Raw genomic sequence first — 17,203 nt, forward strand, 5'->3', positions numbered from 1 at the left:
GTTTTTCTGAATGTCAGATTTAGAATTTTAGGGGATTATTATTATTATTATTATTATTTTGCTAAATTTCTATTGTTCGCCTTGCTCAAATCAGCCCTAGGATTAGCTTAAATCTTTATTTGGTCAAAACTTTCTGACCTTTGTGAAAACAGCAGAATAATTTTCGTTAGGGATAGATGCAGGATTTTTGAATTATTAAATACAAATTTTGAGGTTTAGTGAATTTTCTTGTAGGTAGTTTTCTAAACCTGAATTAGAAACTGGAAGTTATCAACAACATATTTTTATGCTGAATCAGTTAAGCCTGAAATATTAATTTTTAATTCACTTAAGATTGAAATACTCATTTTTCAAAAAATTAATATGTATATATGTTTTTCTAAGTACTTTTGATCCCACATAGGTTATAGATAAGGAATTTGAAGCCTCTTCTTGTCAATATGGTTCCCACTTCTGTAATTGATATACTGAGTATATCCCCCAAAATCTTAGTTATTATTATTAGTTATTATTAATACATTTAGTCATGTTAATTTCTGTGGATAAAAATTGCAACTTTGCAAGTTTGCAGCTTGCAAACTTTGGCGCTTTCATTTAGTTCTGAAGAGATTTTAGGTTCAGACAAGGACGCCTCATACCTTTTTTAAGGCAGAGGCATTAGTTTGGGCTTCCTCTCCTTCATCTTCTCCTTCCACTCCCTTGTAGAAATTGCTGTTGAAAATGTCATTTTAGTAGTCAGTTTCCCATTAAAGTCACTCTCTACTACAATTCATAAATCTATGAATTATTGAAGTCAGACATGATCCTAAATATTCCCTTTCAGAATCTGTATAGGTTTTGCGTAACAAGCTACATACCAGGAAGGCCATGATCTCAACGATTAAATTTTATATGCTGACCTTTTTCATCTTTAGTAGATGTTGGCCATGAACTGCTCGTCTCTATGCCTATCACCTCACCTAGGACTGGAAGAATCTCCAAAATTACATGTGATATTAATTTTTATTCTAACTTCTTCACCCATGTTTGAAAAAAACTTTACTCCACTATCCTGAGGATAAAAACCTAGATTAACTCTAGTAATGTTCATAAGCCAAAACTTAATCAGCATCTGTTCTTAGGTCCAGGAGCACCTAAGTCTCTAGAGTTGGTAATGATCAGTTATTTTCCATCAAGAAACATCATCATGAATTGTATATAATTTGTTATTAAGAACTAAGGACTCCCCAAATTATTTCTAATATCCTTTAATCACTGTTATTTTTTCCTAATTTCCATTGCATGATGTGAGGGAAGATGTTTACTTCTTTGAGACACCATTGTTGCTGTATTTCTTAAATTTTAAGTCTTTCTGGCTTTAGAAGTGCAATATAAATTTGTCTTCCTGTTAACGGCTAAACTGAACTTCAAAATTGTAACACAGTTCATCAGCTGTAGGGAACGGCTTTTCACTATGTTCACTTAGCAAAATTGTTTGATTTCATCTGGTATTCCCACTATGGGGCAGATGGCAGAAATGGCTGATGTCTGTGCTACTCAGGCATGGTGTCTTCAGATCCCTGAGTCAGAAATGCATAATGTAGAGGGAAGCAATTTTTGGCTGCTCACTCAGTATAGCTCCCTCGAGTAATGAGGCTTGTAAGCCTTCAGGCTCAAATCACAGAACTGTTTTGTTTCCCTTGTCTCTGCTCTCTCCATCCTTCCACCTCCTGTCTGTCCATCCGTCCCTCCCTCCCTTTCCCTTTTTTGGTGAATTAAGATGTTAGGTTATTGATTCTGCTCTAAAGCATTGCTGAATGTAAAATAACATCAGCTCTGTGATTCATTCTGTTTCAACAGTTGGAATAAAGCAGAATATGATATTGTATAATATGAATATCAATGTATTATAGATTTCAAGTGCTGACAGAAAGCTTACTGATGTTAAAAAAATGCATAGGCTGTAGTCAATCTTTTTAGCTTTCATGCAACCTTAGTATCAGTATTTGTCACACAAAGCTGTTACTATGATTCCAATGTAAATAATAATAATAATAAATCCTTAATGTAATTTCTATACTTCATTTTATCTTTATTCTGCTTAGTCTTTTTTACTGGTGTAGTGCTTATGTTATAAAGAACAAAATTATTCTAATAAGCATTATTTCATCTTCTCTAATATTCATGCCACTCTGTTGACAGCAGGGCCAATGAAGGCCACAGCAAAAAGCTATTTAATTTGAATATTTCTACTGTATAGTCTAAATCTTTTATTGCATCTGGTGTTATGTGTTCCTTTAACCCATTTGCCCTGAATTTTTATTCTGTGTATTACTCCTTGAATTTTAGTTCTAAAATATAGTGTAAGATTTTATGATTTATAAAACAACTGTAAAATGCTACAGCTCTTTCAATGTTCCTTTATGGATGGTGGGTTCTGAAGTTTAACTTATGGCCTGTCTTTGCCTTTAGTATTGACTGATGATGCATGATAAGGACAACAATGGAATTTTGATTTTCTCAGGCAAAAAATAGAAACTAGCTGTAGGACTTCAGTACATTTCCCATCTGAGGTAGAGTAATATGTTAAATTCTTATACGCCTTTCAGCTAAATTGTTTTGTCATTGATGTTCTGTTATCAGAATACCAAAATACTATCCAAAGCTTGATAATTTTCTAAAATTTTTGTTAGTACCTTGAGAATCCAGCAAAAATCCAAGGTCTCCACTGTAAGAAGGGCTATAATAACTCAGTTCATGTACTTCAGAGATCATCCTCCAAGAAAGAAATGGAAAAAAAAAAAAAAAAAAAAAAAAGCAAAGGTGAGTTGAAATGACTTGCCAGGATTTATGGACCTGGATTCAGAAACTAGTTCTAAGATTTCCCAATATTGATTTCTGATCACTTTCCAATAAAAGCAGTAATCTTGTATCAGAAAGTCACATTTATGCCCTGTAAACCTAGAGAAAAACCTGTAAGCTAAAAAAGGATACTGTACAGTTGAAGCAGAAGGTTTGTTAACAATACAAACGTACATTAGCCAGTCTGTAAGTATTCTATTTCAAACAGCAGATTATTTTATTGAACTATATAAACTTTAATGATTTTTAAATGTTCTTGATTAATATTCATTTGTTCCAGCCATACAGAGCTCAGGCTTTATGTTACATTTGTTCTTGTTCACAAATTCTCCATTAAAAATTCCTAAAGTTTCCGAATTGAATTCTAAATGGAAATTCTATGTGGACACACTTATCATTGGAAACCCAAGGAAACTGTGTATAGAAAGCAAAAGCACAATATGTATGTGGCTCAAATGTATAAACATGTAGAAACTGCTTTCAAATGACATCACCTTTACAGCTAAGGGCAGAAATGACACATAAGCAAGTTAAATGGTATTTTCAACTGAAAGGAATAAGTATAAATATCTTTCTTATGCATTTTTAAAGGATTTTTTAAAGGATTTTTTCTTTGTAAAAACAAGATTTAAGACTTTTTTTTTGTAAACAGGCAAAAATGTCACCATTTAAAAATATGTTAAATTATACTATTTAAATTCTATATTTTTGTGATAGATGGCAGTTAATTTTCTGGTTTTGATGTGCAGTTATCATTGTGCAGATAGTTTTCTGTGAGCTCAAGTTTTGGACCACATTTCTGCTGAGATTTGCAAATTAACATCAAAAGTTTTACAAGATGTATGGAAGTCAGAGGGTTAAAATGAAAATAGAAAACATTAAAAACACATGCTTTTATCCTAGAAATGAGTTTATCAAATATCCTTTAAAGATTCTAGTTGATCGTTTCCAGTTAGTAAGTTCAAAACAATAGTCACAGCTGGGGTTATTTTTGGAATAATATTGTATTACACTCAGCATGTGTGACAGTACATGTACATCAGCTGGAATGAAAGCATATACTGCAATACTACGAGTTACAGAGAAGTGACAAACAAACAAACAAACAAACAAACAAAAAACTTTAATTACTTGGTCTCCAAAACAAAAATACAAAAAGCACATTCTTTAATAGTACTACAAGAACAGAAAATAAATTACAGTAACTTAAAGAACCAGATATCAGCAAGCTTCTGATGACATTAAATGTGTCTAAAGTCACAAAATAAAATTATCAGTAATTCAAAATTGGCATGAAATCGAAGATGTATACTAATGTTTCTGTTTTGACTTTTTCAGTGTACTGGAAAAGGCACATTGGACTATTTGAATTTTTTTTTTTCAACCTTTTACAGCCTTCCAAATTATGAGAAATGAGGAGAATATGTTTAAAAGTTTTAGGAATCAGAATAAGAATAAAAAACACAATACAGAAATCTATTTTTGTGATTTACCAATAAATTAGTATAATTAGCAAGAAAACTAAACATATGTGCATAGCAGTTTATCATGTTGCCTGAAAATTTTTGTATCTTCTTTTTCTACGCTTTATTATTCTACCTTTTAACTCAGAACTCTCAACTTAGTCTTTAATGAAGACCATGTCAGTTATAGAAAGACCCATCCAACAAAAAATAAATAAATTTAAGGCTTCCCTTGATAAGTGCCAAAAAAGAAAAAAAATGCAGAAACCTTTAAATGATTATAGAGACTGGTGTATTTTCTTCTAACCCCTTCCTTGTTATAAAAAGAAACATTTGGACATTTGATGGGGTCATGATTCTTAGTTGAAACAAGTTGAAAAGAGTTTCCCATGAGAGATTCTGCCTCTCTCTTCATTCTGTGCTAATGCAGCTATGGTTTTTCAATGTTCCATCAATAATTTTTTTGAAGACCTCATCTGATTTTCTTTCAAGAAATATGGAAAATCTTGAGATCTTTCTTAGTGAGTTACAATCAATGATCTTGTACCCTCTGAATCTTGAACAGATTTTTTTACTCTATTATATGTGAATGAAGGATTTCTGTGGTTATTATATTAAAAATGGTCTGTATATTTCACTATCCAGTATACTGGTGTAGGATCTAAGCTGTGAGCTTGGCATTTCTGATTTTATGCTTAGTCCATGTTTTGGATTTTAATTGCAAATTTTCACATTTATACATGTAGAGGTATCAAACTAGCAAGATTTACCAAAATAGGGAAGTATTAAAGTTTCAAGAAGTGATTTATAAGTATCCTTAAGTTGAAAATGAATACAATAAACAAACCTGTTTTCATTACTGTGAAGCACAATAAAATACTTTTTATACTTTACACTTTAGAATACTTTATACTTTAAAAACAGCTTTAAAATCTTTGTGGGTAATTGTGATGAAAAGAAAGTAAGACTAAGAAAGTAACATGCTATCAGAATGGAAGTAGAGATTATATAGAAGATAGGAGTGGAAAAAATGTAATTTACTTAAATACTTTGAATGCATGAATATGGAGATGACATTAACTATTCTGTTAGGATTTTATTCACTCAAGCTTTGAAAATTTAGCAGTAAGAACTTGAAACCTGATAGTGTCATTCTTCTCAGTGTTGTAGCTAAAAAAAAAAAAAAAAAAAAGATGAATTTAATAAAGGAGGTGAAATACAGTACATTTTATCATTGAGAATTTACATAAGTGCAATATTTAAGACTATAGTTATTATAAGCAATAAAATTTTAGCCTATTAAACCAACAGCTGCATTTTTATGGTTTATTAACCCTGAAATTTTGCTAGCTTTCATGTATATCTGTATAACCTGTGCCTTTGAGATTGATGTCTTTATAAAATAAAGTACACGTAGTTCCGTATACAAAGCCTGCACTTATGCTATGTATGTTTTAACCATACATAAACCATATAGTTGTTTTTTTGATCCCTGTATACATTGCTAGAATAATAAATACATTTTAAAAGGCATATACTCTGAACTAGATCTTTATTGTTTCACTCTTTCTCATTTTTCTTTCTTTGAAAGTTGTTCCATATTGGCATTATTTTTATTAGTTGTAGTTCTTCAATACCCTTGTCACCTTAAATCAGAACAGAGTTTTTTTTTTCTTTTAAAAAAATGGACATATTTGTCCCCAAAATATTTGTTTATTTATTTTTAATTTATTACATAAAATCTTACTTATTGAAAATGAACAGTATGTCTTAAAACAAAACAAAACAAAACAACAAAAAAACTACTGCTTTGTAAGGGAAAAATATCTCTTTTGTACCTTTATTCTGGCTTAAAGGAGGTGTTACATGATTCATGTTATAAATCTCAGGCTTCTAAATTACCTTTGTTACAGACCTGAGGACTTGTATCAGCGAAAGGTGGGAATTACCTCAAACTGGCTGGTACCAGAGGCTGGTACCTAGGCAGTTGTGGCAGAACACTTGTTATCACCAAAGGGAAGAAAACAAGCGAGGACAGGTTTTATTTTAGCTTTCAGATCTTAGTAAAGAAATGAACTGCACTTAGCTAATTATAATAAATTATATTTAGCTAACAAGTTTGGAGTTGTATGCATGAAACTGAAGAACATTAATGAAATTTGTTCTACAAAATAATAGATCTATTCATATCTAGTTGTCAAAATGTTTTAAAGTGCTTCATTTCAAAGAAAGAAACGTACAAAATATAATTCTTCTCTCTCCTACTCCTTTTTATTCTCTATTCCCTCTTTTAATGATATTTTAAAATACAAATGCCTTGACTTTCTGAGGTGCTGAACATCTCCAATTATCTAAAAAGTGAGCAAGCAGAGTGGACTGAACTCTGTTTTATTTCATGTTGTCATATATGATGACAGTGATTAATGTGACCTGAAATAGCATGTAAAATATGGAACTAAGGAGAAGAGATGAACTGAGATAGGTAACATTTCAGAGAGACTGCCACAATTTGTCTAAAAGAAGCAACTCATATAATGCTCTAAGTTACACAACACTTCTTTTATATTATTTAAAGCATGATTCCTCTGTATAAGAAAATAAGCAAACAACCAAAAAACTTTGTAACATGGAATTTGAAGAGATGGAAATTTAGCACAATAAAGAAAAAACGAATTTACTGATTTCTGTATCTTACTGAATCTTACTTTTATAATACATTATTTTTATTTTTCTTTCTTTATTTTTTTCTGAGTTTTCTGACATTATGCCTCCTGAGGAAAATCTTACTGTTTTCTAGAGATTTCAAGTATTCATTAAAATATTAATGCATTTTATGTAAGAAAGACATCCACTTTGTATGTTATAGACTGATCTTCTATAAAGTTAAAAGTATGAAATAAGATAAATCAATATGATTTTTTTAATTTATGTTTTTTTTTTTGTTTGTTTTGTTTTTTTTTTTCTGTGCAAAGCAAGTGATAGCTATCTGATGTTGGGAATCTCTCATGTGACCAGAGAAAATGCGGGGCTTGTATTCCCACTGGACATGGGTGATAAGCTTTTAAACAAGAAAAGAAACTACAGAAACCCCAGGTTGGGAAAGCACCAATCATTTGAGTACAAATTAAAGCAGGCAATAAAGTTTTTATTGAATGCCCTTACAATTCTACAGAGAGAAACTCAAGTACAGTATTCTCAGTCCTGGTCATGCCAGCAGTAGTGGTTAGTCAGAGCTCTCTGTAAGACATTGTGGACAGCCTTTTCAAATTGAGCAAACAATTTGGAAACTTCTCCTAAGGTGTTATACATTGAAATTATGTCTTCTATGGTAGTTGTTACTGTTCAGACTTCCAGCTGAATTGCAACTCAAGAGGTAAAATTGCAACTCAAGAGGTAAAATTGCAACTCCATCTCTGTGCATACTGCCTCATACACACCGTCCTTCAATTCAAAAAATCGTAGTTTGTCATTATGGGAAGAAGGCATGTCGACTACTACCTTCACTGCCTTTGAAAGAAACATGCTGTTGTGTTATGAATATGCTCTTCTTCCTTTTTGCTGAATAATCCTACTTTTGGGAGATTTTGTACCAAGGAAAGAAGTGAGTAGCTAAACCCACCCCCTTAGGCTTAATGCAGGTATTCTTAAGTGCAGGACTAGATTCAAGTAGATACTGTTGGTCTAAAAAACATCCCCCACATGCTGTATACATGCACTAGGAGAGGGATCTGCATGGATGACTCCTCATAAGAACCATAGACTTTGGAGGGTGAGTAACCATTCTCTTTGTTCTGAGATCAGTGAGACAGTATACAGTAGGCAACATTTTAAGTGTAGGTAAATAAAACAGTTTCTCCTTTTCTGTTAAACACAAATGTTGTCATGGTTTTTATCTGAAATACTAAGGATATAATGAAGAGTTCAATGTTTGAAATCTCTTTTCTGGTTGTATGTTTTGTTGTGTAGAATAGAAGTAATAAGCACTGGAAAGCAGGCATAAAGGAAAGGTCACTAGTTTTGCATCTGCAGTTCTATATTTGCAGAGGTTGCTAGGCAATGAGAGAAAATCATAGCTCTTAACTGCAAGACTGTGTTTTCAGGCATCAATTATTAAAAGGAAATCAACAACTGTAATCGCTAAAACAATTTGACACAATTACTTTGCTCTAATGTTACTAATCCTTGACAATTATTAGAAGTAATTAATATTGTTTAGTTTGCATTTACTTCAAAATGGGTGGACCCCTCCTCCCTCTCCATGGTACAGCTTATAAAAATCTCTTTCCCTCTTTGAACATAGGAAATTAGTTATTTTCTTAAGCTTTTGTTTCTATAACCATTGAATGTTGTGATAAGGATCATATGAGTTATTACATTTGAGAAATGTGCCCTCTTCTAGTTTTACGGCAGCTATTGAAATGAAAAACATGGTTCTGGCTGGTTCTCCAGAGGTGTGAGACGTCTAACCTATTTCTAATAGGCATTGAGAAACGCCTCTCAAAAGATTTATGGACTGTGATATCAAAGTATTGGGCCTGCATTTCAGGATAGAGCTGTAGAAAGAAACTTCAAATGCAAAGGAGAAGGAAGAAGAGAAGACTGAATCAAAGGAGGAGACGACTACCTCCCCTGGGGCACAGTCTGAGGCTCTGTCTGCATAGATTTGGAAACACAGTGACTCATCAGGGTGCCTGGGGATATAACCATGGTGGGGAAAAAGGTGAAAGAAGCTTCTTTTCTGGCTCACAGTGTCACTTCATATTATACATAATGGATGAACACAGTGAAGTACAAGATCTAAATGCTTAAGAGTCTGCTTCTATTCAGAATTTCTGTTTCTGTTGTTGGTAATCAAGGTCAATTCTTTTTAAATCTCCCAAACTGTAAAGGTGGGGTAACAAGAACTGGATTCACAAATTACCTCCCAGTTCACTGTCTCAAGATGAGGTAACAAGAACTGTATTCACAAATTACCTCCCAGTTCAGTGTCTCAAGATTTCACATGAGCAACTAGCTAGTTGTAAGAGCAGAAGAGTAGTAGAAATATCAATTTAAGATTTTAGTTTCTGTGACATATACAATTCTGAATGTTCTTTAATAAAATGTTCACTGATCACTACATTTTGCCCAATAAAACAGATGCAGAAATGTGCTGCTAGTAACCCAAATTCCACCTGTTTAAATTAATTATCATTCATGACAAACAGTCCCTTATGATTCCTCCTCCTTGCAGCCTGGTGCTGTTCAATTAGTGCTCTGCAAATTTCTGTCTCAATGGCTCGGGTTAAACTGGTTTTCAGCAGAAAATCCCTGTCTGAATATCTGAAGTGCTTTAGTGACTATACAGGGTTAGAATTTTCAAGAGTTTAAGATTGTGTAAATAAAATCCAGAAGTTGAATGTGTCTTACTATCTAAACTGATCACATTAGGGGCCATGATTCAAGAAATTTACAACAAGGAGACTTGCAATGTAAATCATATAAATCTTTCAGGGAGCTGCATAACTTATAACTGAAATGTAACTTTAGTTATTGAAGCAATAGAGATGAAGCAGAGGAAGAATGTATAGAATCACAGAATGATAGAATATCCAGAGTTGGAAGGGACACACAATTTGAAAGAAGGATCACTGAGTCCAACTCCTGGCTCCACACAGTAACACCCCAAAATCAAACCATATTTCTGGGAGTGTTGTCCAAATGTTTTCTGAACTCCAGCAGGCTCAATGCAGAGACCACGTCCCTAGGGAGCCTCTTCCAGTGCCTGACCACCATCCCAGTGAAGAACTTTTTCCTCACATCCATCCTGAACTTTTCCTGGGGTGAACCCTTGGGTCACCAGAGAGCAGAGATAGCATCTGCCCCTCTGCTCCTCTTGTGAGGAAGCTGCAGGCTGCCATGAGTCCTCCTCTCAAGTCTCCTCTCTAGGCAAAACAAATCCAAGAGATCTCAGCCACTCCTCATAAGTCTGGACTGCCCAGGGAGGTGGTTGAGTCACCATCCCTGGATGACTTTAAAAGACGTTTAGATGTAGAGCTTAGTGATATAGTATAGTGGAGGACCTGTTAGTATTAGGTCAGGGGTTGGACTAGGTGATCTTGGAAGTCTCTTCCAACCTAAATGATTCTGTGATTCTGTGAAGTCTTCCCCACTAGACCCTTCACCATCTTCATAGCCCTTCTTTGGATACTCTCTAATAGTTTTATGTCTTTTTTATACTGTGGCACTCAAAACTGCACACAGTGCTTGAGGTGAGGTAGCACCAACCAAAGCAGAGTGGGACAGTCACTTTCCTTGACCTGCTAGTTATGCCATGCCTGATGTACCCCAGGGTATGGTTGGACCTTTTTATCGGCAGGGCACACTTTTGGCTCATATTCAACTTGCCCCAGATCCCTTTCTGCAGGGCTACTCATCCTCTCTCATCCCCTAACCTGTACGTACATCCAGGGTTATCCCTTCCCAGGTGCAGAATCCAGCACTTCTTCTTGTTAAACTTCATACTGTTGGTGACTGCCCATCCCTCTAATTTGTCAAGATCTCTCTGCAAGGCCTCTGTACCCTTGAGGGGGTTAACAGCACCTCCTTATTTAGTATCATCTGCAGATTTACTTGGTATACCTTTGAGTCCTGTGTCCAGGTAATTCATAAAAACATTGAAGAGAACTCACCCCATAAATATATTATGTCCCACTAAAGGCCAGAAACTATTTGTGGGGTGTTCTGATTTTAACAGTATAATATAAATGAATGGCCAATGATATCTGAAGCCGAATATCAAGATTACTTTAAATAATATCAAGTCAAAAGAAACCTGTCTGTTCTGATTCTCAGCTCACTGACACAGATGCTTTGTATTAATTCAGATATTCTCAATACAATCAGATGCAAAAATAAACTTCAATAAATGTTTGACACTTTCAAATAGAGATTAAATTTTGCAGTCATGATCAGCACAATTTTGTAAGCCATTTATAAAGTTTGTTCCCTAAATAATCTCTATGATAGTATAGGCATGTGCTGTTGTTCCTTGACATTCCCATTGAAAGGCAAACTGGGCCTTTGTTTCTTGTTTGCTGTACATGTGCACACTGCTTTGTAATGGTACTATTTACTCACAATATGTTTCTGAAGTAAGATGGCCTTCTTTTTTATCAATGGCTGCACAGGGCTTCAAAGCATTTCGATAAAGAAGATGTACAATACCTGCACAATAGCAGCTTGCATAGTTACAGACCATCCCATTATCTGCTTTATATTGCTAGTCTCAGGGTCCAGTGAATGTCAGTGCTACTGGCTTTAGGATATAAGCAAACTACAGACAGAAAATGCTATTAGAAAGTGTTGTGTGGTTTACTTTGCTGGTTTTGTACATTTTCTTCATGCCTCTTAGCAGACCACATCTAACTTCAGAGCTTAAGACATACTATACAAGGAGAAGTACTCAGGCAATGTTTGGAAAACCTCTCTGTGTGGGCCCTGATACAAGAGACTGGCTGCATCAAGCTTTTTTTTTTTTTTTTTTTCCATATGGAAACGTATTCTGTTGCTGTGTTATGCATTATGGTTAGTACTTGTTATTCCCATTAAGGAGGATAATGATCAAATTCTTTCCTAATTTCCCTCCTCCAGTCCAGGTATTTCAGTTGCAAAAGGTCATTTTCTATAATTTCTAGGTAACCCAAGCCTGGTGCATCGTTCCTTTGCACCAGGAAGGCCAGCAAGATATTGTCATGTTGTTGTCAGACCTGATTTGCCTTTACAAGAGGAGCAGGTATACAGAGCAGGCAGAAGTTGGGGGCAATGTATGTGACAGCTGATTTCATGGTGAGGACAGTGCAGGTGAGGACAGTGCTGAGTGTCAGTATGAATAATTGCATGGTACTTCTCAAAAGGGAAAGAAGGTGCCTGCAGGAAATGTGAGCGTGCAGTGAGATGGCAACTGAGTACTGACTCAGTCGTACTCACAGTCATGGTCCTTTGAGGGTTATACAGGGTTAACTTCTTTCTCTCTAACAGCACGATATTTCTCTGCAATTTTATTAATATAAAATAGATTAACATTAGGGTAAAAACTCAAAATTTTAACTAAGGTATAGAGAAAAACTTTATCTCTGTGGAGAAGAATCATTGTGTAGAATCCTACAGCCATAATATAATTTTAAGGTGTTGTATGAAAAGATCTAAACAAACTGTATTGAAAGGATCATCATATATCAGATTATAAAGGTACTTTCATTTGGTTAATTTCTTATTCGAAAATAATTTGCCACCTAGTTTACCATGATTTTCTTGATGAAAATTCCTCTGGATTTTTTGATTGTATTCTTGAAGTGTATAGCAGTAGAAAGTGCTGAAAGACTGTATTTGCTCCTCATAGCAGATTTGTTGCTCAAGCTATTGCAATATTCAACTGAATAGCAAAATAGCAACAGCAAAGTTCTAACTTTGTTTCAAGAGCTTTTAGAACATGTTGAAAACTAAAGTTGGAAAATATTTAATTTTCATTTAAATCACTGGAGGTTCTGGTTTGCAATCAAACATTAGTACCTACAATATAGTTTAGTAATTAGAGCTGATTCAGGCTAAAATTTGAAACAAACAAATAAACAAACAAACAAAAAACTAAATCTGATCATATTATTATTATTATTGTCATATTGAATAGATCTGTGGTCTTGGGATTTGCTTTTAAATTGTTCTTTATGCATTCATGTAAATATACACTAAGGTGAGAATGACAACTGGGATAATTATATCCTAGCTAAGTGAAATCTATGCTAAAACAAAATCTATGAGTAAAGAAAGAGAGAAACTTCTATGAGGAGAGTAACTATGTTTTCAAAGACCGGAGACAGAACAATGTCCTGTTCTGTTTTTGTAATTAAGCTAGGTCAATATTTTGGTACTATAGATGTATATATGTATAGTTATCCCTATAAGTATGTTGTACTTCGTAATGTATTCCTGAGAAGAATAATGTAGCTATTTAATTAAGGCAGGATGCAGAACACAGTGTATTCATCCCCCTTTATATGTACTAAACACCTAATACTTGCAAATGACCTGTTAACCATTACTTTCTGTTCTCTCTTTTTTTTTTTTTTTTTTTTCTTCTCCCTAGGTCACAACTTTAAGTAACATGGCATGTTTATATTTGCTGATTTTTTATTTGTGGTTCTTGGATAGCAAAGATTTGCTTGATAACAGATTTGGCAGCAAACACTACTTTCACCTTCATGAAGGTAGGCAAGTATCAGGATTTGATCCTAGCTAGGTTGAACTACATATCTGTGCTTAGCCAGGAAAGGAATACCAAAGTGAGCTTTCTATCTCTCAGAGTCCATGTCATATTATTATTTGCTGAGTTATTTCATGATTTCTTCAGTAGGATATATTTTAACAATCAAATGCAGGCAATTATAACAGCAAGACTTAGGTATTCTGCTTCACAAACCATGTGTGTCTACACTTATTTGAAAAAACGGTACTTGCCTTTAACTAAAAGGAAGATAGATGACAAAAATGTAGTCCTACTACATCCATCCGGTATAATCCAACTAAATCCAGAAAGTAAATAAACTTGCTTTTTAAATAAATAAATAAATAAATAAATAAAATAAAAATGTTTTACTAACTTACAATTAAGTGTGAAACTGCACTGGCAGTTTTCAGTAGACTACCTGCAATTCAACCAACAACAACCAGAAGCTCTTGAGAAGTGCCAGGGGTTTTCATTAAGGAGAAACGTAGTTCTTGTTTTAGACAGAATTTTTCTTCTTTTTACTTGAGATGGATTAAAAAATGGTGATGATTTCTTTATTCAGATGTGGGCATATCCACTCCCTCATTTGTAAGGAACTATTAATGAAACCATCAACAAAGGCTAAAACAGAAGTGGAATCAAAATTAACAGATCTTGTGTAAGAATTCTGAAGATCAAATTGGTTTAAAATGGTCAAATTCATCTGCTCTTACATACAGAACTCTCGGCCAAATCAATAATAATATAAGGCATTTAAAAACTCGAAAAAAGTATTAACTTTGGTTAATTCTCTTCTGATTTTCATTTCAAATAACATTTCAATCCAGGCAGCAATTTAAGTGGGTTTATGCATTTATGCAGCCATAATTTTCAGTTTGCTTTAAACTAAGAGCAGCAGTTCAAAATTGGAATTCAATTGTATAATCTTTTTTATTATTATTATTTTTATTTATTTATTTATTCAGAATAAATGTTTTTCTGCAAGGGATATGACAGGATTGATCCTGATCTTGCTGATATTTTATAAGTTTTTATCTGGGAAGAGTCACATTTCAGAAAGGAACAAATGTGTCACCCTAGCTTCCTCAAAAGGTGGAAGGAAAAATATTAACATTTACTACATATCTAGTAGTAAGATATATCTAGATATCTAGAAGATATTTAGGAAAACTTGTAGATGCAATTACTGGATATGAGATGGTTCAGGTAGCGTGTCCGTGGATCCTGAATTTTGATATTTCTGGATACTGAATTTTGTATTGCATTGGACAATATATGCATTCAAAATAATAATAAAAAAATATGTCAGTAGAATTCATTTATTGATATATATTTGATGTTATGTCCTGTAAAATGGAACTTGTTATAACTGGAGACATTGCTGGACTGAAGTTACAACACCAAAATGTTGATGTGTGATTTGGATCTTCTAAAGCAAAAGCTTGGGTTTTCTCCCAAGTATAAGCTGTATACATTCAAAAGAAAACAAGACACTGCTAAACATTCTCACTACAAAACAAATACTCACAGAAATTGTACTATTATAAAGACTACTGTAAGTGATACTGTATAGAGCACTTCCCTTCTGCTTAGGTTTCTTGTAGTAGCATTATACAACGGTTACTGGATTGATCACATTTTTGATCATCTTTGTACTTTAGAAGTAGTAAGAAATCTGTGATTTCTACTGTGTGGAAACATACTTGATACACAGCACTGCTAAGTATTTGTTTTCAGTTGCATAAAAGAAATGCTGAGATGCATTTCTTACATATACTAGTAATTTCCTTCTTCATCCTATGGGACCAAAAATGCCTGTAATTCTGAAAATAAATTTCAACTTTGAAACAAATGTATTTGGGGATCCGATTTTAAAGATTTTTACTTTTTTTTTTTTTTTTTTTTTTTTTTTGGTGGCTTTTTAACTACTAACACACTTGACTTTCTGGATGTTGATGAATAATGGATAAAAAGAAAAAAAGCTTGAGATACATTTCTATATGAAATGCCATTTAATTCTCAAAAGTAAAGAAACCATTTCATTTTAATTCTCTGGGATTTTCAGCTTCTGTAGCAAACACTGCTTGTAGTAGCAGACACTCTTTTTCCTTCAGTTGAGGTACCAAGTTGCATTGTACTTGCTTTTTTTAAATTATTTTTTTTTATATACTTTTTATTCTTGGCTGACTGTGTCTCTCTGTTGAGTTATAAAGTTTATCTGTCTGATCAAAAAATCTATCCTAAGGTGCTACTACTGCTTTAGGGACAAGGTTTTTGACAGAAATCTTTCAGTTCTTGTATTCTGGACAAATACGTAATTTTTTTTTTTTTTAACCCAATGCAAAGGAAATAAATACATCTTGAGAAACTGCATCTGGCTCATAACAGCCTATTAATATTTGTAACAGCTTTTCTTTCCAGCTGTTTCATAGCACTGGAAATAGAATCTGGAAGTCTTATGCACTGGACCTCAATGTTTACATATACTAAAAAAATATGGTGTATAAATCTGATTATCACAGTGAGAAAGACACAGGGAGTTGACCTTCCGTCCTGAGTGTCTTTAAACTCCATGAGAAAGACTTCAAATATGAAATGATGATTGTTTTAAAGGGGGTCAGAAATCCACTTGGGTGTACTGAGCACACTTTGATTTTACTGATAGCTGAAATTATTCAACAGTTTGCAGTAGTCTATCTGGTTATATCAGCACCGAACATTCCTTGGCCTAATAAATTATGGTATGAATGTACCATATGAGAATGAGAAGTCACACTACTTTGGCAACTATTTTGTGAGAACACTTTAATATTTTTTAGTGAATGCTGTCAGAATTTCTCGCTGTGGTTATTGACAATATGGCCCTTTCAGTATAAAATCCTGCGGGAATCATGTGCAGATTAAAACAGTAAGAGTAGTATATGTAAAATAAATAGTAGAGTGAAACTGGTTGGATGGCTGAGTATGGATAAGTGATAAATACATTTGTACAGCTTATTGCAATGTAAGTGACATTTCTGGAACTACTTTAACAAGCTTCCCTAATTTTCATATATATTATAGTACTGCCTACTTGTGAACAGACATACAAATGTTTAATATGCAAAAAATGTCCTCAGGTTTTTATAGACATAAATCTTGACATCACAGTTTTATGTATACAATATTCTAATATTATATAAATCTTGTCTATTTCCTCATACAGCATAAGTTACAGAATTTTACTGCATCGTTTCTATGCTGTAGATGCATAAAGAGAGTCACTGAGGAAGAAAATCTGGAAAATGACAATTGGAAAAATACAGCAGTCATATTAAAGATCAAGCAGAATCATATTAAAGATCAAGCAGAATCAATTTCAAAATGGAGACACAATCAAGGATGAAAAAAAAAGAAAACAAATCAAAAAGCAAAACTCAATATTTTCTGCCTGGTGTTGCTTTATTTGCAACAATCAGTAATTATATTTACTACATTTGTTATCCACTAAAAGTAGTGTAAAACAGAGCACTAACATAAGGGCTGTTTTTCATCACATACTTTTATTTTAATTTTGAATAATATTTTTTTGATCTGGCATTGCTGAGTTACTGCTTTTATTTATATTAAATGTTATGGATCTAATATTTTATCC

The sequence above is a fragment of the Oxyura jamaicensis genome, chromosome 2, assembly GCF_011077185.1.
Source record: "Oxyura jamaicensis isolate SHBP4307 breed ruddy duck chromosome 2, BPBGC_Ojam_1.0, whole genome shotgun sequence".
Taxonomy (NCBI): domain Eukaryota; kingdom Metazoa; phylum Chordata; class Aves; order Anseriformes; family Anatidae; genus Oxyura; species Oxyura jamaicensis.